Source organism: Bos indicus x Bos taurus, chromosome 18, assembly GCF_003369695.1.
Source record: "Bos indicus x Bos taurus breed Angus x Brahman F1 hybrid chromosome 18, Bos_hybrid_MaternalHap_v2.0, whole genome shotgun sequence".
Lineage (NCBI taxonomy): Eukaryota > Metazoa > Chordata > Mammalia > Artiodactyla > Bovidae > Bos > Bos indicus x Bos taurus.
In genome coordinates, this window is record NC_040093.1 from 47,584,128 (window position 1) to 47,606,371 (window position 22,244).

The 22,244-nt window shown below is 50.4% G+C and overlaps 1 protein-coding gene across 1 annotated transcript in view; it reads left to right on the top strand.

The window, feature by feature from the left end:
• Positions 1-22,244, top strand: part of ZNF423 (zinc finger protein 423) — a 288,075-nt gene that overhangs the window by 35,903 nt on the left and 229,928 nt on the right. The window contains exon 2 of the mRNA XM_027513678.1: positions 13,592-13,792. The gene's annotated coding sequence lies outside the window, so the exon portion shown is untranslated. The remainder of the gene's footprint in view (positions 1-13,591; positions 13,793-22,244) is intronic.

The window sequence follows — 22,244 nt, forward strand, 5'->3', positions numbered from 1 at the left end:
TGTCTCTTTGGCAGCGACAGTGGGCAAGCAGATTGAAGAAGCCTCGGTTTGTATTTCACACTTTGATTTCTGAGCACAGCCCAGGGCAGTGATCTTCAGTGTTTCCTTTTTAAAGATGGGGAAGCTGAGATTCCAGGGTCTCAGCAATCCCCCGAGGTGTCTGTGGGACCCAGCAAACTGGGAAGACACTCTGCTCTCCTCCCCATTCTTTATCCCCACACTCAGAGGTCAGGTGGCTCCTTCAGTGGCTCCAGACTCAGTCTCGCCATTTCACAGGTGGGAGAACCAGGCCCTGAACAGGACGGGGGTAAGGCTGCAGCTTCTTTGTTTCTAGTCACTCAGTTAATATGCTGAACACAGTGTTGATGCAGGATGGTGTTACAGATGGGGAAACTGAGGCTCAGAGAAGGGAGGTGACTGGACTGGCCCAGGGTCATGCCAAGAGTTGGGCGTAAAGCCCAAACAACAGTGTAGGCTCCTCCTTGGTCCTCTCCAATGCTGCATCCATGAGCCCTCCTTACTTCTCCACCCCAGAGGGATCTGCGTTCGCCACCCAGACCCCAGTTGTAAATTCAGTGGTGGGAGGAGGTACTCCACTGGGTGTCCTCAGCTTCATCCCTGTGGACTCCCCACAGAGAGTCCTTTCCTGCCTTCGATGCAAATTCTTACACTTTCCTGATAATATTCTGGGCTCTTCTTAACGTGAGGGGGTCAGCTGCGAGGCATCTCGGCAATTTATAATTCTTGAGAATTCTGTTTGGTGACATGAGTTAGCATTTAACAGACACCCTGCCACCTCCTCTCTCCCTATTGTGACAGGCTCCTGGCAGAATCCTTTTGAGACTCAGGGTAATTGCACCACGCTGGGTCTGGGAAGACCACGTTGCGCTTGAGTGCGTCTCAAAAAACGTCTCCACAATAGACAGTCAGGTACGCGTTTGCTTGGCTTCAAGGTAATGATTTAAACTTAATTTGACCCTTGATGAGGGAGCCCAAGCTTCTGGTCGGGCGCAGCCTTTCAGTGTGGGCTTGCCTGCCATGCCTTCAATGGTTACACAAATAATTCCTTCATAACAAGTGCCTTTCAGAGGATGTCTGCTGCTGACAGCTAATATAGAATTATTGCCCCTGAATGCATTTCTGTAATTACTTCCCAGAGATCTGTCTTTGTGTTATAAGACATTTCACACTTTAGTAACATAAGTGTTTGGGGAGAGTACGAGCAATAATTATGAATAGTCTTTCCGTGAAAATAAACCTAAAAAAATTATAAAAGCAAATGCTAAAATTGGTTAGAGTCAGGGAGGAATTTCATTTGAATTTGACTCATGGATATTTATTCCAAGTATAATAACCCTTCCTGTATGGAAACCTTTTTTTTTTTTTTTTTAAACAAAAGCAGTCATGATACAGAGATCCCACTTTCTAATTTTTGAGCAATACTGAAACCAGCAACCTGATTAAAAGTGACAAGTTGCTTGAGACTGAATAAAGAAGCGTAATCGTGGAGCGCTGATAGGAGACGTTTGTGGTAATGGAAAATGAAATGATTCACAGTGTGATCAATAAAAAATTAGCAGCATTTAATAAAAGGTTTCTGCCTCATGTTGACTAAAGAACATCGCGAGCAGTTTGAAATCCGAGTTAAGTGACGGTTTGAGGATGAGCCGGGGCTGGTGGCCGTGCGGAGTGTGGGTGTGCGTGCGCATATAGATCACGCGGATATTGGCCATCCGAGGAGGCCACCGGGCCCCTGGGGTGGGTCTGGAAGTTTCCTTTGCGCTGCCCACTTGACCTTTGATCTGTGGCTAATCCTCTCCAGGTCTGCGCTCCTCCTGGGCTCCATGCAGCCCTTGCTCTGATTGGCGGGTGTAGATCCGGCCCACTCGCCGCTTAAATCCATCCCCTGGGAGGGGGCTCCCGCCTGAGGGATGGCGGGGCTTTCTCTGAGGTCCCTCCAATGCTCTGTGTAGGCTGTTGGCTTTGTCCTGTCAGCTGCGCACAGGTCTAGATTTCTCGAGGCTTCCGGGATGCCTCAGAGTCCACTTGTGGGACTGGGCACCCTCCCGGAGGCTGGAGGGAAGCGGGCAGAAAGCAGGCGGGCTAGCGCGGGCAGATGCAGTGAAGTGGAGTGAAGGGTCTTGCAGGGTCTTGCAGGGGGCGGGGCCTCCGCGCTCCGGCGCGGGGTGGGGGCGCTCTGTGGCAGCCGCTTTTGGGGAGCTGGCTGTGGCCCGCCCTGGCCCCCCGCTTCTCCCTCAGCAGCCACAACGCGGTGAAACAACTCCATCAGACATGCTCCCTTCTCTCCAGACGCCACTTCAGTGTTCCCCGGGACGCACCACACACCAGGCCGTCTCCATGCCCCGCCGACTGCTAATTTTTAAAGGCTCTGCACAGCTTCTCCGCTGTGGCTGGAGGCTCCTGGGCTCCTGGCCTCCCAGGCCCTGGGTGCGGGAGGCGGCTGGACCGGGAGACCCTGGGCTGGAGGGTTCTGGCAGCGGCTCCTGAGGACCAAGGGCAGCGAGTCCTTCCTACTCCCAGAGCCCTGGGCCGGCTTTCTGTCTTTGTTCCCACTGTCTCCAGTTTGCCCAGAGATGTCCAGACCCATGGCTGGACCTTTAGGTGTTAGGGTGGGAAGGGCCGTTTCAAACTGCTGGGCTCATAGACATTTATTGAGCACCTGTTGTGCGCCAGGCTCTATACTGAGGGCTCGGTGGGGGAAGGGAGCCGGATGAGCAAAACCGATGCTGATCCTGCCTGCACGGAGCCGGCTCACTGGCACTCGGACAGTGGGATGTTCTCTGAGAGAAGGACCAGGGCTGCTGTGGTAAGAGCGAGAAAAAGGGGTGCCTGGCGAGCACCCAGAACGCCATGTGGGGCCAACCCTGTGGGGTGAAGATTCCTTGGGCTGAGCCATGGGCAGCGAAGAGGAGTTGTGAGGGTGGACTTTTGCCCACTTCTTGCTCAGTGGTACCCCAGGGTCTACAGCAGAGGAGGGCTTCCTTGGTGTGGAGGTGACCCTTGGCATTCTGCCCTCGGGCCTGCCCCTGGTCCAGCAAGGAGTCACTAAGGTGCCCTGCTTTAAAAGTAGCTGCTCCATGGCCCATGCCTTCATGGGCAGATGGAGCCATGAGGCCAGAGAGGGTGGGACCTGCCGGTGTCCCGAGCGACCCTGGCATGGGCTGGGGGCTGTGGCCTTCATCTGCACTGTTTGCGTTTGCCTTTGGCCCTGAGCCACTCTTACTCAGCCCTGCCTGGGGGTATGCTTTGGTCCCCGGCCCCCTTCTCCACCCCCACAGGGCTCCTCTTTCTGCCATGGCCCTCCGGGGGTGATTTGCGCCCCAGCATCCTCACCCTGAGTGCTGCTCCTGGACCAGGGGCAATTAGGAGCGCCAGGCCTCAGTGCTGGCCACAGATTAGCTGGATTTATCAAGCTCCCCATGCCACCCCATGGCTGCCCTCCACTGCCTACCTCTGGTTCGCTTCTCCATCTTCTCCTTCCCAGCGGCCGTCGGAGACAAAACATGACAGCAAGGAGAGGGCAGTGTGGTCACAGCCTCAGGAGGTCACAAGGCGGTAACAGCGTACAATTTTCATGGTTCCAGGGTGGCTTTGTCCGACTGTTCTTCATTACTGCATGCGGCGAGATCAGTTTTATTAAGATTGTGAGGCTCGGAGGAGCGACACTGTTCAGGACTGACTAGAAAAATATAATTTTTTTTTTTCCTTTTTGGTGGGGGTGTTTGCTTCTCTCCCCTCCTCCTGCTTTCCCTCCCTCCCATCCATCATCTTTTCTTTCCGCTTCTTCGTTACCCATCGTAGCTGGGAGCCGGGCGCGGAGAAAGCTGCCATCTCTCTCTGCCTTTATGGCTTGAGCTAGGCACTTGGGAGGGGAGAATCATGCTTTTGTTCAGCAGGATGTGCCCACACATGGCAAGGTGCTCGTAACCCAATGTCAGCCTCAGCAGCATGAGCAACTTCGCTTTGTTCTTTGGTGCATCTACAGCGCCTGGAGCAGTGGCTAGCACATAGGAGGTGCTCAGAAGAATGTTCGTTGACTGACTGAGATGTGGAGAATTTGTGTCTGATAATGGCTCCAGTCTGGGGGGACCTTATTGCTCACCGCGGCTTGGGTGGCAGAGACCTGGGGCAAGGTCATCTGAATGATAGTCCTCAGAGGAGGCTTTTCCAATCAGAACTTCAGGGAGTGAAATCTTCATTTTTAGGCAAGGAAACCAAGGTCTAGAAGTCTAAGCAACCAGAGTTGTGCAGGGAGGAACTTGAACCCAGCCCTAAATCTCCAAAGAAAGGGGCACTTTGATTATTGCACAGCTAAACTTCCTGTCTAGATAAGGGGCCCCAGAGACTCTTGCTGGGTGTGTCCCACGGCAAAGACCCCCCCACCGCCCCCACCCAGGTTACCTCCAGCCCTCCAAGGCCTATTGTTTCATCCACACCTGATTTCTTAAAATTTGAAGTCAACATTCAAAAGTCCAGAAACGTCACAAAAAATACGGATTTCTTAATTGTTTTTCTTTTAAAAAAGAACAAATAATGTCTGTACTGAGCCTCACTTTTCTGTATGGTGATTTTGTAGATGATTTGAGCAGGGACCACCTCCTTGGGTGGGTGTATAGTCTCCCCATAGACTCCCTCAGCCCATTCTACTCGTTTGTGTAAAGGTGGGGGCCTTGGAGTTGTGCGCTTAGGCCCACTTATAATCTGAGTGACAGAGTGAGCTGTCTGAGCCATCTGAGCCTTGGTTTTGCCCTCTATAAAAAAGGTCTAATGTTATATCTCCCTTATGGGGACATGGGTCAAGGGGTGAAGGATGCAAATTAATCGGAAGGCCTGGTCTGACAAAAGTGAGTGCTATTACATTTTGCCATCACACTTTGGCCTTGGCTTCTAGAATTCTTGTCCACTAGAGAGACGTTCTCTGGAAGGTTTTTGTCATTTTCCTGGTCAACTGCGGGCCTGTGGAGAGGGGGGCCCTGTACCCAATCTGGCATCATCAGCCAGGATGGACCATTCTGGCTTGTGTGGTGCAGCCTCAGGTTCAGTGTCTCACTGACCGTGGCTTTGAAAGCCCATCCGCAGAGCCATCAACATGAGAAGGGAGTGATAGGCACTCCCCCCGAACCCCTAAGACAGCCTGTGGAAGTTGCTTCCTTATTTAAGAAGTGGAACTTGGACAGCAAATTATGTGTTAAAATATTTGCCTACAGCTCTGCTGTCAAGGGGACCCTTTAGGCTGAGTGTTAAATGTTACCCTGCTGCCTGCACTGCAAATATTCTAAACCTGAAGATAAATAGTGGCTGCCTTGTGGAATTTGGGGCCAGCAGCGGATGCACAAGCAGAGTGTCTAATTGCGGTTGGCAGGCTCCTTGCCCGGCCCCGGCCTAGTTCCTCCATTTCTTCGTCCCACCCGCCCAGGCGTGCGTGAGAAAGTGTTCACGGAGACGTGTCCTTCTCTACAAGCCGGGCCCGAGCGCCGAGCTGAGGTTCAGCCAGGGGTTTGACCTCTTGCCCAGGTTCCGAAAGTGCTTCCTCCCACGCTGGCCCTCAGGAAACATGCTGCCGGGGAAACTGTTTGTAGGAAACATAACGGGCTGTTAGGACGGAGCCTGTGTTTGCTATTAAAGGAAAATGTTGCTCCAGGATAAACACTTTGGAAGTGGTAGACACCTGCCTGGACTGTGAAGTCTGTCTGGAGGCTCCTGAACGGCGTACAGGGGGAGAGCGCAGGACAAGCGGGCGTGTGAATTGTAAACACGTACACATTGCCTGCCCCTGGGGCAGACCCTCGGCAGAGGTCACGCTGTTTCCTGGAGGAGGTGGGCTTGTCATTTACTCAGGGTCACACAGCGTGGAGTGGGGGAGCCTGGACTCAAGGCCAGGACTTTCCTCTCCTGGTGCAGTGGATTCTTTTGGACATTTTTGTGTCTTCCATGGGGCATGTACCCTGACATTCTCCACCCTCAGGAGCCTGTGAGGTCTCCTTCCAGAGTCTCGTGTGGCATGGTGTCTCCACCCTCCTGTCTGAGCAGTGATGCTGCCTGTGTTTGAATGATGACAGCAAAATAAGACAGTAACTGTGGCTACTGTTTTCGCAAGCTTCCTTGTGAGCCAGGTGCCAGGCTTTGTATATACTATCTCGTTAAAACAGTAACGTTATTAAAATTTTTCTCAGAGGGCAAGTGACTTATCCAAGGTCTCCCAGCTATGAAGTGATGCCTGTGGATTTGAACCCAGAAATGCTGGCTCCAAAGTCTGGAATTCTTTCTGTTGTTTTTCTATCATCCCATCAGGCCCTGGAACATGACTCCAGCTCTCTGCTGCTCGTGTGTGTCGTTGCTTCATAACCATCTTTCTGCAGGAACAGCATGGTTGCCTCTGCCCTGCTGATTCCTCTGCACTTGTGCTCCTGGTGCTCCCTGTGCAGTTGGGTTTTCTCGTCAAGCCCTGGACATGCCTAGAATTCACTGTCTGCTGATTTCCACAGAGATGGGTGGTGTGGTCTCCTGTCCAAGTCTGATTCGGGTAGGAGATGGGGAGGCTGGCCTCCAGGGATGACTCTCCGCCTCCCACTGTCATGGGGCACCATCCTGGCCCTCACACCCCTCTTTGCCCCTCCCTGGCACCCTTGTCTTGCAGTTTTGCCCACATCTTCCTCTGCCCATCTGCTCCTGCTCCAGCCTCCCCTGAGCTCCTCAGAACCCTGCAGGGCTCTTGGCTTACCTGTATCTGTGTGTAGCTGTAGGCGCAAGTCTTCTCAAATCAATGGCCATTCGTTCATCTCCATCTTGTGAAGCAGGAGAGGACCGTGTCCATCACGATCAGGCTTATTGACACGTAGGGACTCAGCCTTGGATGGGACAAGTGACAGAGTCAGAGTCACTCATGGGCTGAAGTGGGTGGTCCTAGAGTCAAGACTGGAACCTGGGGTGCTGAGTGACCCCAGCCCAGGCTGCAGCTCTTAACCACCTATACCTCCCCTCGGGCATTCCATTTCTTCACTGGGCACTCTTTCACCCACCTCATGTTGATTAACTATCTTTTCTGTGCCAGGCATTATATGGCTTTCAGGCCACTGAGATGAAAGAGACTGTATGTTGTTGCAAATACATGTTTGTTATGCCTGACCCACAGTAGCTGCCTAATCAACGTGTCTCAGGTGGATGAAGGAGAGCAGAGATGAACGGGTGTGATTCCCTTGTTTTCTGTATCCTGGGCATGTGGGGGCTGCTCGTGGCCCTCCGCCTCCATTGGGTGGGTCCTCAGCCCTGGGACCCCTGAGGCGGGACCCTCAGTGGCCCCTGGTTGGCTTTCAGGGTGCCCAGGACCCTTGATGGCGGGTTGTTCCCCACAGTCGGTCCCAGGAAGGAGAAGAGGCAGCGTTGTTGCTGAGGTTCTTTCTGACTCTCATGCTGGCGGGGACTGGGGCCAGAGGGAAGAGACCCTCATGGGTGTTCTCAGGCTGAGCCTCTCTCAGCTGGCCCTGGGGAGCGCTGAGGCCCTGACAGTCCTGACTCATGAGCTCGAGAAGCCTGGCTGAGAAGGTAGGAAAAGTCCTGTTCCCAGACCTGGCAGCATGTGGGCAGCCTGGCCCCCCGGGGCCTCTCCCCTTTCCCTTTTTCTGGCAGGGGACTCAGCCAGCTGTCCCCTGCTCAGCGCTTTCACAGGCAGTCTCTTTTTCACCCTCCCGTGTAGCGGTTAAGAGTCAAGATTATAGGCAGAAGACCTGAGTTCGAGTCCAGGCTCTGCTCTTCCCAGTGTACGTGATTGTGTGTGGTCCTGAGCCTTGGCTTCCCCCTCTGGAGAGGGGAGATATCAACTATATCTCCCCCATAGGCTTACTGTGATGATGGGATGGGAGGATTCAAAGGTAGAAGGTACCTGAGGTGACCACCATCACTCAGGGTGCCAGGGGAGGCAGCACCTGGCTTGGGTGGGGAAATGCACTATTCTCTCATCATAGGCAGCAAAGATGGAGTGTTTTGTTACTGCTGCTCTTTGCTCATAGAAGGTTCCCCAAGCCCATATCTTGGACTCAGGGACTGGTGTGGTGTAGAGGGATTAGCCTGTGTAGGTGTACCATCTTCCTCTTGCTTTGAAGAAGTTGGCAGAACAGATTGGTCCCATCATATGTTAGGTTGAACCATTTGAGATTGCCAATATTTGGCATTTTTGACCCACAAAGATGGCAACTTCATATGATTGAACTCAATACTTACCACACAATAAACAGCCCTGTAACCACTTCCTCTTCCCTTGCTTCTATCTGTATTGACATTCAGAGTCTTGTTTCTTTGAAATCCATTCATTCATTCACCATTTACTGAGTGCCTACTATGTGTCTGTACTAGGAGCTGGGGAGATAGTACCTAGCGAAACAGACAGAGCTCCTGCCCTCATGAGCTTATGGGGACGTGTTGCAGCTATCAATGGCTATGTCACAAGGTACCCCCAAACTCAATGACCTAAAGCAACAGTTATTACTGCACACAGTTCTGTGGGTGACTGGGCTTGGCTGGTGCTTTCACTTCGTACAGTTGTTATATGATTGTAGTCATGTGGCTCTTGGGGCTGCTGCCTTCTGAAGGCTTGTCTGGGCTAGGTGTCCAAGATGCTGCATTCCCGGGACTGGCAGTGGGTGCTGGCAGCCTGGAGCACCCACCCTTTCTTCATGAGGCTTTGGCTTCTCATAGTAGGTTAGCTGGGTTCTCAGGAGACCCAGGGGAGGCTGCATTCTAGTTTCTGTGGCATTCTAGCATTTGGAGGAGCCACCAAGGCCAGCTGGGCCAGAGGGGAATTGTGGAGGGGACGTCAATCCCGCTTCTTCTTTTTTAACTTTTATTTGTTTATTTATTTTCGGCTGTGCTAAATGCTGCATGGACTTTTCTCTAGTTGCGGCGAGTGGGGGCTAGTCTCTAGTTGAGGTGCATGGGCTTCTGGTTGCGGTGGCTTCTCTTGTTGCGGAACATGGGCTCTAGGGCACGTGGGCTTTGGTAATCGTGACTCCTGGGCTCTAGAGTACAGGCTCAGTAGTTGCAGTGCACGGGCTTAGTTGCTCCGCAGCATGTGGGGTCTTCCCGAATCAGGGATTGAACCCGTGTCTCCTGCCTTGGCAGGTGGATTCTTGCCCACTGAGTCACCAGGGAAACCCTGGGTCCCTCTTTTTGATGGGAGAGGGCAAGGTCTTCCTCCATAGTAGCACATGGGATGGAAGTCGTTGCTGCCGTCCAGGACAAGTGCAGCTGCCATGGGAGGCGGAGAGTGAAAAATCAGCCTGTGAGAGAAGTTGGAGCTAAGTGTGCTGACAGGGAAGGAAAGGGGAACTTGGGGAATGGATGATGGGAATCTGAGTGGCCTTGATACTCAGGCCCGTGGGGAGTGAGGTGGGTAAAGAGTTACAGCGGAGCAGGAGTGTGAAGCCCTTGGCTAAATACACTTGAAGTTAAGGGATGGAACAAAGCTATGTGGCTGTTGAAACCATTGGAAACAACCAGAACCTTTGCTAGTCCTTGGGGGCCGTGAACAGGACCCTGCAGGTGACTCTGGAGGGTAGGACGGTTCCTTGACACTGAGACTCACTTTTCCACTGAGGCTCTGCTGGGGGGAGACCATGTAGTGGAGTGGTTAAGAATCAGGCACAGCTGGAGAAGACTCTTGAGAGTCTCTTGGATAGCACAGAGATCAAGCCAACCCTGAATATTCACTGGAAGGACTGATGCTGAAGCTGAAACTCCAATAGTTTGGCGACCTGATGTGAAGAACTGACTTATTGGAAGGTCCATGGTGTCGCAAAGAGTTGAACGTGACATAGCGACTGAACAACAACAATAACAGCTGTTTTTGAAATCTGCCCCTGTGGCCTTGGTGAAGCATCATCATCTCCCAGAGTCCCAGTTTCGTCAGCTGGAAGATGGGGCTGTGATGGTGCCCAGTTCATAGGGCACCAGGTCGGCTGGTAATGCTCGCTGCTGTGGGTGGACCCCTGGGCAGAAAGATGGTGGTGTGTGCACAAGAAAACACCCCGCTTGTGAGCTAGCCGAGGTGCAGTGTGTGCCCGGCAGGTCGGGAACTCTGGCAATGGAGGGAAAGGCAGCCTGCATGGTGCCGATTCTGTTTTCTGTCCCAAGCTCATGGCCCTGGGAGAGGGCCCTGTTGGAAATTGTGTAGTTTAGGCCTTCCTTGGTTGTCCCCTAGAGAACTTGGATGAGGCTGCAGGGAAAGGCCCAGCGGCCCATTTTTGGGAAGTCCTTCTCAGCTCCGGGTGGGGATGGGCAGAGAAATGAGCTGTACTGACCTTGCTTTGGGGGCCCTGGGGGTTGCAGGGACCTGGGGTCAACTGTAGTTTAGGCTCAAGGTTTCCACGATGGAAACCCGAGGCAGCCCTTGGGGTGGGGGCTTGGGAGGGCTGATGGCGGCTGCTGGGCCCTGCGTCCCCTGTGAGCTCTCAGTGAGGACCCTCGGGGGCCTCTGGCTGGATGAGGGAGGGACATGGGCCAGCAGGGCTGCCCCCGAGGAGCCAGGGCCGGGTCAGGGGAACAGGGCAGGTCCACTCCTGATGGCCCCAGGGGCTCTCTGAGCAGCTGCTGAGGGTGGGCCTGGAAAGAAGAGACCCAGAGGGTGCCCCAGGGGCACTGGCAGCCTCAGCGCTCTCGTCTCCTGGCCTTGGGCGTCTGGGGTCCAGGCCTGGAGAAGGGCGCGTGACACCACGTCAGAACTTGTAGGTTCAGTCTCTTATGTGGCTCTGGGTGGCCTCTCAGAGCCTCAGTTTTCTGAGGAAAGCTGGAAAAATAACACCATTTTTCCCGATTGTGAGGCTCAGAGGCTGGGTCACACGAGATTGCCTTACAGAGTAAACCTTCGAGCAGGATGGAGGGCTTCCTGCTCTCAAGGTCTTGATTCTGTTGACGCAGCAGAGGGGCCCCCGGGGACTGGATCTCCAGGGAAGTCCTGCTTCTAACAGTTCTTCAGGCTGTGTATGAGGTCCCCATGTCGCTCACCTCCCATCTTCTGTCCCTTCCCATGCAGCCACCTTGCCTTCCCATTTAGGACACAGCGGCGGGGAGGTGACAGTTCCTTAAAACAGATTTATACTCTTGGATGACTTTATGGGTTTTTGCCTTATAAAAACCCACGAGTTGACATTCTGATTTATCTGCTCCTGAGTCAACAGGATGTACCAGATTTAAAGAGATCAAATGCATTGTAATGTTTGTGGTTCCAGTTGTGGATTAGATGAGCTATTATGGAAAGTGCTGCCAAGTAAATATGGCAAAAAAAATATAACAAGGGGATAATTTAAATATGTCTATTAAACTGTGTGTTAAGTAAAGTAGCACCGGCATGCTGCTGAATGTAACTTATTATCTGGAGACTTGGTGTAGTAGATAAAGTGGGAATTATGGTTCTTTTTTTCCCCCTTCAGAACATTTTTTTCTGTTAAAGGAAGAGACTGTAAACTAGGAATTTCAGAGATGGGCGCTTGACTGTGTAACCATGGCTGTGTGATGACTTATAATATTGAAGGCTCCAAATGATATTTCTCATTTCTTTGCTTTCTATTTCTTGCCGTCGCCACAGCAGCAGATCAGATTTCCTGAGATAAATATGCTGCCTGGCTTTTAATGGGATTTCTGTATTGCTGGGAGTTGGCGTGTTCTGATAATAAAAGAACCTAAAAATTGTACATCCCTTAATTGGTAAGAAGAGAGATGTTTTGATGGGCCACAAATGGAAACATTGATTTTTACTGCCTCCGCGCAGCTCCAAGCGGCGTGTCACGCCACGTTCCCCGCCACGGAAGGCGGCAGCTGGCTCTCCAATGAGCTGATTTGTGTTTGTAGGTTCTCGATGTCGGGTGCTTGGAAGTGCGCGTTCTGTGTGGACAGGAGAAACGGAGCCCTTATAACATTATCTATTTATAAATTGAAATATTTGTAGGACTGTGGCTTCCACCTCAAATCGAATGCATTTTTTGCTTTGTTCCTCTTTCTTCCTTTGGCGACCAATCCTTGGGGGTTTAAAGGCTGTGTGCCGAAGGCTTTTCTGTAACTGTGATGTTATGGGCAATATACACACACACTCATGCACACACACATACATGCACATACACATACACACACCTCTGCATATGAGTATATGTTTGCATCAATATCTTTACATGTAGTAGAGATTTCTCTCTCTAGTTTAAATAAGCTCTAGTTTCTGCACAGGTTGATCTGTTTCCCAGAAGAGACTGTGGGAAGAGATGACAGGCACTTGGATTTTTGGTTCCAAGTCTCTGTATTTTAATGGGCAATTTTAATCCACTGACATTTATTGGGATGACTGATATATTTCGTATGTAATATTTGCCATGGATTTTTTTGCACTTCAGTTTACAAGTTCTTGTTGGGCCCTGTTTATCTCTCAGATCGAGTCTGCTCTGTGGGGAAGTGCATGGGGCAGGAGTCAGGATGTCAAGGTCAACATCTGTCTGGGGCTAGGGATGTTACAGCCCCCTGGCTGGAGGCCAGGTGTCTTACCTGTGAAAGGGGAATAACAAAGCTGTCCCTCTCTGCAGGGAGGGGCGGTGGCAGAGTGGAGCCAGGTGATCACTTGAGCCCTCTTTAGCTCTGGGATGTGTAAGACTGAAATGGGGCTACATGTGTGTATTTGTTACTTTGAAAATGCACAGAATGCTATGCAAAGCCAAAGCATTGTTATCATGATCATTAATCATGAGTTCAGTTTTCTGTACAGTTTATCTACTGGTTTGCATGGTGCTAAGCATAGAATCGGAGAAGGCAATGGCAAGCCACTCCAGTACTCTTGCCTAGAAAATCCCATGGATGGAGGAGCCTGGTGGGCTGCCGTCTATGGGGTCGCACAGAGTCGGACATGACTGAAGTGACTTAGCAGTAGCAGCAGCAGTAGCAAGCATAGAATTGGTATTTTATTTTAAAGAAGTTGGTCAAATGATTCCAAGGCTGGTTCTCACTCTCTAGGCTGATACTGGGGTGCAAGTGAGGGCTCAGGTGCCTTTTAAGCAGCAATTTGACTGTCCTTGGTCCTGCAAACACATGCGCTTCTTTGATTCCAGAATCAGGACATCTTTACAAAGAACTAAGCCAGCCTCTCACCACATTGACAGGCATGTTGTGTGGAGGGTTAGTCTGGCTAAGAGATCTCTCAGCTCTAAACCACAGGGCTTTCGGGGAAACTTAAAGCTTGTACATTAGGAATAGCTGATCAAAACACTGGAGAGGTGTGTGAGAGAATTGAGTTTTTAGGAGACAAAATGCTAAGGCATTTTCACCTCCCTGATGGGTCACGACCCCCAGTATCCACGCACAGAGGGAAGATGACAGGAAATCCCTCTGGAAGATTTGCACCAAGAATTAAATAAGCTAGCTGAGAATTATGGCACCACATGCTACAAAAACCCATATATTAATATACTGAGAGGTGTCAAGGATAATGGACCCTGGGAGGTAGAGTAATTAAATGTATCTTCATAAATGCGGGGCGATTTCTTTTACAATGCTTTCCCCAGACCCCGTCAGCTGACATGGACTGTATTCTTCCTGTTGGCAGGAGGCCTAGAAGGAGAGCCGGAGTGTGATCGAAAAACCAGCCGTGTGCTGGAAGACAGGAACAGCGTGACAAGTCAAGAGGAGAGGAATGAGGACGATGAAGACGTGGAGGATGAGTCAATTTACACCTGCGATCACTGTCAGCAGGACTTTGAGTCTCTGGCAGAGCTGACGGACCATCGGGCCCACCGCTGTCCTGGAGGTAATGTTAAATAGCACTGGGATTCTGACAGGTGGTTATACGGGTAATTGGACATAGCAACAGCTTGAAGCCTCAAGTGAGATTAAAGAATTAATAATGTAATTTTACAGTTAATGTCATTTTATTGTGGTGTCTTGGGTACCCTCTTCAATAAAATTAAAAATAAAAGCAACAGCTTTGTGGCAAGCAGGAGTTAGGTGGAGGAACCCTGTCCTTGCTCCCCGAAACTGCCGTCTGTGGCCCGTGACCCATAAGTGGCTGGGTCTGCACCCTGGATTTCTGGAAGGCCTTTTGGAAACCCAGCAATTAAGAGGTTATTAGTGCAAAGTTAAGCAGCTTAAGTGTGGAAAGCTGCGTGAAGGAGTGAACTCTGAGGCAGGGCTAACGATGGGATGAGGAGAATTTCAGAAGCCAAGAAGTACGCCTGCAGAAAGGGACCCAGTTCTGCCTCTGCACTTGGCCTCTGCTTCCCTGGGTAGGAGAAGGGTGGCTGGGAGCAGTTTTTGCTAGGCCTGACGATGGCCCTGTGTTCTGTTACCAGCTGCCTCAGAGAAGGTGGACAAGGCCACAGTTTCTAGGAGCGATTTAAGACTTCACGAGTCAAGTGTGTCCGTGTGTCTGGGATATATGGGGTGTGAGGGGTAGGGGAATGGGGACATGTGTATTCCCTGGAGTGTGGCAGCCATGCTATCCCATTAGGGTTGACATCGTTCCAGACTTTGAGCAAGGAGGTCAGAGCATCCGTATTCCTTACATAGCTATCCTGAGACACTTCCTTGTATTGTGACTGTTGATGCAGCCCCTTGGGTGCCGGTTTGTGGAAATAGGACCTAAATCTCCAACCAATACTCAAAAGAGGCCCTGACATCTGTTTGGGGAGGGAAATTTGCTGGTAGGAGATAGGCTGGGACTCAAAGTCTTATTTCCTCTACCTGTGAGGCTGTCTTGGAAGTTTGATAGCCAAGTGTTTGGGGAACTTTGCTATGACTTTTCCTCTAGTGACATCTGTACCCACACAGCCCTGGATGAGCCAAGTCCTCATTCTCAACCTCTAAAGGGAATCGATATCAAAAACAATGGACCCAGAAAGACTCAAAGTTTTGAACTGTTTGGGAATCAGCAAACCAAACCCCAGTCATTTTGGAATTTGTTAATATTCCCGTCATTGGCAGAGGAGATGGCCAACTTAGATGCTCAGAAGGGATTTATGCGGTTGGCTTTTCCAGTCGTCTTATTTCCTGGGGGGAAATATTGAGGGAGACAGAAAGGTGATTACTTAACCCGGGTCACATAGCAGTTTGGTGATGGAATCAGGACCTCCTCAGCCTTGTGGGCTACAGACTCTCATTCTCCTTGAGAAAACAGTCGATGCTGGTGTAGTTCTTGATTAGCTACAAACTGAAGTGAAATCTTAACTATAAGAGAGTGAACTATTGGTGCATATTTTAAAAACAGTCAATCGATCTTCTACTTAAAAGCTGTTCTCTTTATGTCCTATCACACTGCTCCTGTGCTGTTGTTAAAGCAGGGCTTCTCAGTTCCACTGTGGAGTGATGCTTTGATGGGTGTCTGTAGCTCTTGGAATGAGGTGCCATTCCTGGCACTACAGCTCTTCAGCATCAAGGAGATTCTTTCGTCTGTTACCACCCTTTTGAGAATGGTGGTGCTTCTAGGTGGAGAAGGGAGATTGGGAGGCTTTGGGGCTATACGGGGTAGTCTGTATTGGAAATTTTAAATGGTAGCTATCTGTCCTTTGGTCCTGGGCAGGACTGTCTTCCCAGTGGCAGCCTCTTTTCTTCACAGCCTCAGACTTTGGCTGAAATCACGGCAGCCCCATTTGCAGGGTCTCCAGCCATCTTTATCGATGCATCTTTATCCACCAGCTCCTCTGCCTGCTTCCTGGCAGGACCCCACTAACGACCTCCACTGGGACATGGGAACCAGGAATACCCCCAAACCCTGGAGCATTGGACAGGAGTCAGAGATTCCTTGAAAGAGTACAGGAAACAACCTCGCCTAATAGCATCCCTGAGAAATTCATTACCACCCAGTAAAGGCATGACCCAGCCTGGGCAAGTCCCCCGAACATGGAAGAGAGATGTGAGGAGTTATTTCCCCCAGTTCTTAGGACTACTCAGGGACAGGATACACTATTGGGAACTGTGTGCATATTATTCAAAACAGGGCTTCCCTGATAGCTCAGTTGGTAAAGAATCTGCCTGCAGTGCAGGAGACCTTGGTTCGATTCCTGGGTCAGGAAGATCCCCTGGAGAAAGAATAGGCTACCCAGTCTCGTATTCTTGGGCTTCCCTGGTGGCTCTGCTTGCAAAGAATCCACCTGCAGTGCGGGAGACCCGGGTTCGATCCCTGGGTTAGGAAGATCCCCTGGAGAAGGGAAAGGCTACCCACTCCAGTATTCTGGCCTGGAGAATTGCATGGACTGTATAGTCTATGGGGTCACAAGGAGTCGGACACGACTGAGCGACTTTCACTTTAACTTATTCAAAACAGGTCCCTACCTAGGACGCCTCCAAACATCCTTAGATTGTGTGGTGGTTTTCAAACTGTGGCCTCAGAGGTGTCTCTGGGGCTGTCTGACTGAGGGGCTCTGAAACTCACTCCAGACAGAGCTATTACCTTAAAAAGTTTGTTTTATACATTGAATTAGTTTAACATCTTCAAAAATTGGCTTCTGCTTTAAAACTTTGAAACTAGTACAAAAATGCAACAGCAGGCCCTCCTAGGCCAGCCTCAGGGGTCTCTGCTGGACGCTCATCCTTGGTCACCTGGTTGCAGTACTAGGGACAGTGCAGGTGGGCATCGCTGCCCCGTGGAGCAGACTCTGGAGGGAAAGGTGGACACTTTTCAGCCCAACGAAGACGGTTTCAGACAAGGATTTCAGAGAGGACCCTGCTCTGTGAGGCCCGGCGGGCTCTGGGTGCTCCGCAGACGCTTCTGAGGGAACAGATGAGTCTTGTTTTGAGAAAGGGTGGAGCTTCCCTGCTGTTGAGGATCTGGGGCCTGAGGGCAGTGCACCTGTCCATTGGAATCCAGCTTTGGGTGTGAACAAGAAGCTTTCCTGCAGAGGGCTGTCTGTCCTCCTGGAATGCGGAGGCAGCACAACCTTCCCCAGCCAGGGTGCCTGGAAAGCCCAGCCCAGGGGGCAATGTTTGTGGGGTTCATCTTGAGTGTGGCCCTTTCTATTATTATTATTAATTTTTTACTGAAGTATAGTTGATTTACAATGTTGTGTTAATTACTGCTCTACAGCAAAGTGACTCAGTTATACCTATATGTGCATTCTTTTCCAGTATGGTTTACCATGGGATATTGAGTATAAGTTCCCTATACTGTCAAGTAGGACCTTATTGTTTATGTATTCTGTATGCACGAGTTTGCATCTGCTAATCCCAAACTCCCAATCCATCCGTCTCTTGGCTCCTACCTTGGCAACCGTGAATCTCTTCCCTAGGCCCATGATTCTGTTTCTGTTTCATGGAAGGTTCGTTTCTGTCATGTTTTAGGTTCCTCGAATGTGGTCCTTCTTTGAACTGCTCTGGCAGAGTGAGCTCTGGGCTCTTGCTATGGCAGTTGGGCGTGGGGGCACGGCCTTGTTCCATCAGACTCCGGGAGAGTGGTGTGAGGTCTGGACAGTTTCTGGGGTGGGGATGCTCCTCATGGAAGGGGAGCCTCCTACCAGAATGGTGGTGATGGCATTCACCAGGAAGCTCCCAGATCCTCCACCCCGGAGCCAGAACCGTCTACACCGAGGAACCCTGGCTTCCAGGGGCTTCCTTGTTCCTCAGCAGAAGAGGCAGTGCTGGGTCCAGGAGGGGTTGCTGAACCGTGGACTTCCAGAACCGAAGGCAACTCCATTGAGACCTGTTTGTATTTCTCTCTCCTTCTTTCTCGCTCTCCCTCTCCCTGCTTTGTGTCTGCAGAGAAACCGACTTTTAAACCCACACGCCAACAGACATTGCGTCTTTAGGACACGAAGTGAAACAGGCAAAGATCCGGTCCTCTCTGCCGATGCTCCCACGCCCAACAGCTGTCTGAATTCTCTTTGTTCCCCTCTAGTCCCTGCCCACAGGATAACAAATGTTTACATGCTTGGAGTTGTGGGCACTTACCACCTTATATTTGGCATTTGTTACTGAACATTTTCTGAACGGATTCCCAATTTGCCATGTCGTCTTCTGCATTATCCTTTCTGGGGAGCCCTTCTTGTGAAACTGGGTTGCTGGTACTGGGTCCATATACTGTAAAAATGTAGACCAGTGTGCCAGTAGGTGAGGATTTTTGCAGCAGAGTAGATAGAGGCTGACTCAATTTGTGATGGACTTGACTGTTACTGATGGAGTATCCTTTGTGGGCTCCGAGTGGGGAAACAGCTGGAGTGTTGGGTGGCCGTCTGAACTGATGATAGAAAGTCCCCATTAATTTCGGTCCCACCACAGCGAATAACATGGGGAACAGGGAGTAAGCTGAAGTTTACGTTATGCCATTTCTACAGTGTTGACCAAGCATGTCTGGGCCCTATAAATGGTTGAAGGGGGGTGATTTCCATCATTTTTTAGGAACCAGGAGGATATCAAGTGCCTTAGAAAGTATCTCTAAGAACTTCCTGGGGCACCATGGAAGCAGGCATGAGGGGTTTGATTTATCCTGGGGGCTGATTCCAGTTTTTTATATGCTCATTGAAGCAGGTCACCCACGGACCTTCAGTCTGGATTCAGGTGGAACGTTTCACTGCTTCCTGACAGAGAAACTATCCCGATACTCTGTGACTCAGACTAACCGCTCATCAGTCCAAATTAATTAGGTTGACTGCCCAACCTAATTGGGCATCTGGGTGCTGGATCAACACGGTGCAGTGCTTTAGATCCGCCTTCTCCAACCGTGTCAGGAGTAGGGCTGTGCTGTGTGTCCGTCTCAGGACAGGTGGGTCCCCAGGACTAGAGCACCCAGTGGCTTTTGCGGCTTGCCAGAGGCTCCTCTGGCATCATTTGGGGTTTCATTATAGGTGGGGAGTGGTGGATGGAGTCTCTCTAGAAACTGAGGCTTTTTGCTCTGGGCTCCAGGCACTTGCTCCACAGAACAGAAATTGCCTTTTAGGACCAGGTGGACGCCTTGAAATACATGGGGTTTCTGCTGCTCTCTGGGAGCTCTCAGGGGCTTCAGTCCTGACACTCTTCATATATTGAGCACCTGTCACATGTCAGGCCCTGTGGGACTCACCCTGGAATGTGGCCCCTAGATCTCCCGCCACCTGCTCTCTCTGCAGCCCCTGCCCCATTCAGCCCCCAGCACTCACCAGATTCTAGAATTATTCTGATTCTTTTCGAGGTGTTTCCCTCCCATCTCCCCCGCTACTGTCAGGCTTCGTGAAGACAAGAGTCATATCTGTTTGATTCCCTCTTATGTCCTAGCCTGGTGCCTGGTCCACAGTGGTGCTTAATAGATGCTTGCTGAATGCAGGGCCTATCTCACCTCATCCTCACAACAGTTCCTGCAGGGAGGTCTTGTTTTTCATCGTTCCTCCCCACTGTACCCATTGGACGACTGAGGCTCGAAGTTAGGGGGATCTTGCTCAAAGTTACAGAGCTGAGCTAAGATTTGATGTCTGAACACTTTGTGGTGGGAACACAGACAGTGAACAGTTCCTAACTGAACTCCAGACGACACAGCCTTTTTGAACGCTCAACTTCAGAAAAAATTAGAGAGGGGAATTTGTTCAAATAGCAACAGCAAAAAATGTGCTCCCTGTGGGTTAATTTCACTGCTCCCTGCCCCTACCCTCAGCTACCCCCCTTTCCTGGGGATTGGGACCAAGGAGTGTTTCCTCAGCCCTTTTGGAAAGGCAGACCCTCCCTTTCTGGCAAAGGTGAAATGCTGCTGTGTAAAAAGCCGGGTGGAAAGTTAATTACACCCTGGTTTGTTCAGCTGTGGCCAGAGTGACCTGTGGGCCCTAATTACAGGACTGGGGCTGCGTGGAGGCTGGCCACCTTTGCCAGCCTCGTTCCTGTCCACCGGCTGGCCAGAGCTTGCCTTTGTGTGCCGGCTCAGGCCCTTTCTTGCTCCAACAGCATGCGTGGGGCCCCTCCCTGCCTTAGTGCTCGCGGCACCCCTTGCACTGGTTCCATTTGGGCAAAACGGAGTGGGCGCAGGCCAGCCGCTGGGCGATGCAGTGCCAAGTACACAGGTGCAGGGCGCGGGTTTCTTCTGCCCGTGGGGGTGTGCACAGCACCTCGGTGTCAGCCGGCATCACGCAGAGCAAAAGGCCTGGGGCCTGGAGCACAAAGAATACCCCCACCTGAAGAGCTTTCCTGCACGCGAACAGCATCCGGTCACAAAACACAGAGCAAGAAAGAGTCCGGTTTACGCTAGCCACAGAATGTATAGGGCCAGGAACGAACCCACAGGGCATCTCATTCAAGTGTTCGGAGCGAGCAAACAGAATCAGCGACTGGGGGACACAGAAGAGTCTTAATTAAGTGAAAAGGCAGACCTTGTTCTTGAATGGAAGGATTTGATATCATAAATACATCAATTTCTGTGAAATTAGTCTATTAATGTTAGCCAGTGAAAGTAACAAAAAGCTTTGTTTAGACATGGACAAGCTGATTCTAAAGTTCATGAGGTGGAACTTGCCTGGCGGTCCAGTCATTAAGACATCGTACTTCCACTGCAGGGGACACAGGTTTGATCCCTGGTCCAGGAACTAAGATCCTGCATGTCGTGCGGTCAAAAAATAGAAAAACAAATGGGCATGCAAGGATAGGAAAGACAGTTTTGACAAAGAGGCCTAACAGGAGGGGCTGGTAACTAGATATGATTTTAAAACATGTTCTGAAGCGGTAGGATTCTAAGTAGTGTGGGACAGACCAGAGGAATGAAAAAAAGACCAAGAATGGACCCGAGTCGAGCTGGAGATAAGGTGCATGAGAAAGGTGTTATTGCACGTCAGCAGAGGAAGATGGATTGGCCAGTCAGTGGGGTTGGGAGGGCATGGTGGCCATCCTGAAAAAGGACATTGGATCCCTCCTGCATCCTAACGCCAAAACAAATCCCAAATGGATCAGAAATCTAAACAGGAAAAGAAAACTTAAAAACACTGAAAGAAAACATGAGTTTTTTTAAAAAAAAAGATTGTCAGAATGGGGAAGCCTTTTCTAAATATAACCCTAAACCCAAAAGCCATAAAACAAAGGACAGAAATGTTTGACTACACAAAAATAAAACACTTCTGCATTGCCAAAACTGCAATAAATCAAAGATATATATCACAGGCAAAAGATATTTTCCTTAATGTGTGAGGTGCTCCTACCAACACTAAGAAAATACCCAATAAATCAACCGCAAAGGGGGCAAGGGCCAGTCTACCCAAAGCCAGCACCCACTCAGACTGGTTGGCGACACACTGCTCATTAGGTATTTTGAGTATCTCCCACGTGCCCAGAACAGAAATGGAACCAGAGAAAGAAAGTTGAATGGGATCTTAAACAGTCAGAAGATTCAGAACTACCTTTATAGTAAGAAAACTGTACATTTAAATCACAGGAAAATACCACTCTTAACCCATCCGATTGGCAAAGACCAAAGTGTTTGCCAGCCCATCACGCTAGTGTGTCCTTGATGCCCAGGCTTGGGCCCTGTTCTCTCTGTCCCCAGGGTTGCCTTGGCCTCTGGCTAGACCACATAGTAGGTGCTCAGTAAATGTTTGAGCTTGTCCTCAAGGAGGCTACAGCCCCCTTGAGGTAAGATGTAGACGGTACATGTTTCATGAAGGAAGGATTCTGAGGTATCAGATAGCAAAAATAAAGGTTCCAGGAAGCGTGCTGGGACGTAGTAGGTCTTCAGCTAATATGTCATCAGAAGGGGGAGTTAGAGAAGGAAGAGATGATTTATTCATTCAGCAAATATTTATTGAGCATATATTGTAGTTGTTCAGTCACTTAGTCATGTCTGACTCTTTGTGACCCCATGGACTGCAGCACACCAGGCTTCCCTGTCCATCACCATCTCCTGGAGTTTGCTTAAACTCATGTCCATCAAGTCAGTGATGCCATCCAACCATCTCATCCTCTGTCTCCCCATTCTCCTGCCCTCAATCTTTCCTAGCATCAGAGTCTTTTCCAATGAGTCAGCTCTTTGCATCAGGTGACCAAAGTATTGGAGCTTCAGCTTCAGAATCAGTCCTTCCAGTGAATATTCAGGGTTGATCTCCTTTAGGAGTGACTGGTTTGCTCTCCTTGCAGTCCAAGGGACTCTCAAGAGTCTTCTCCAGCACCACAGTTTGAAAGCATCAATTCTTTGGTGCTCAACTTTCTTTATGGTCCAACTCTCAAATCTGTACATGACTACTGGTAAAACCACAGTTTTGACTGTATGGACCCCTGTCAACAAAGTGATGTCTCTGCTTTCTAATGCGCTGTCTAGGTTTGTCACAGCT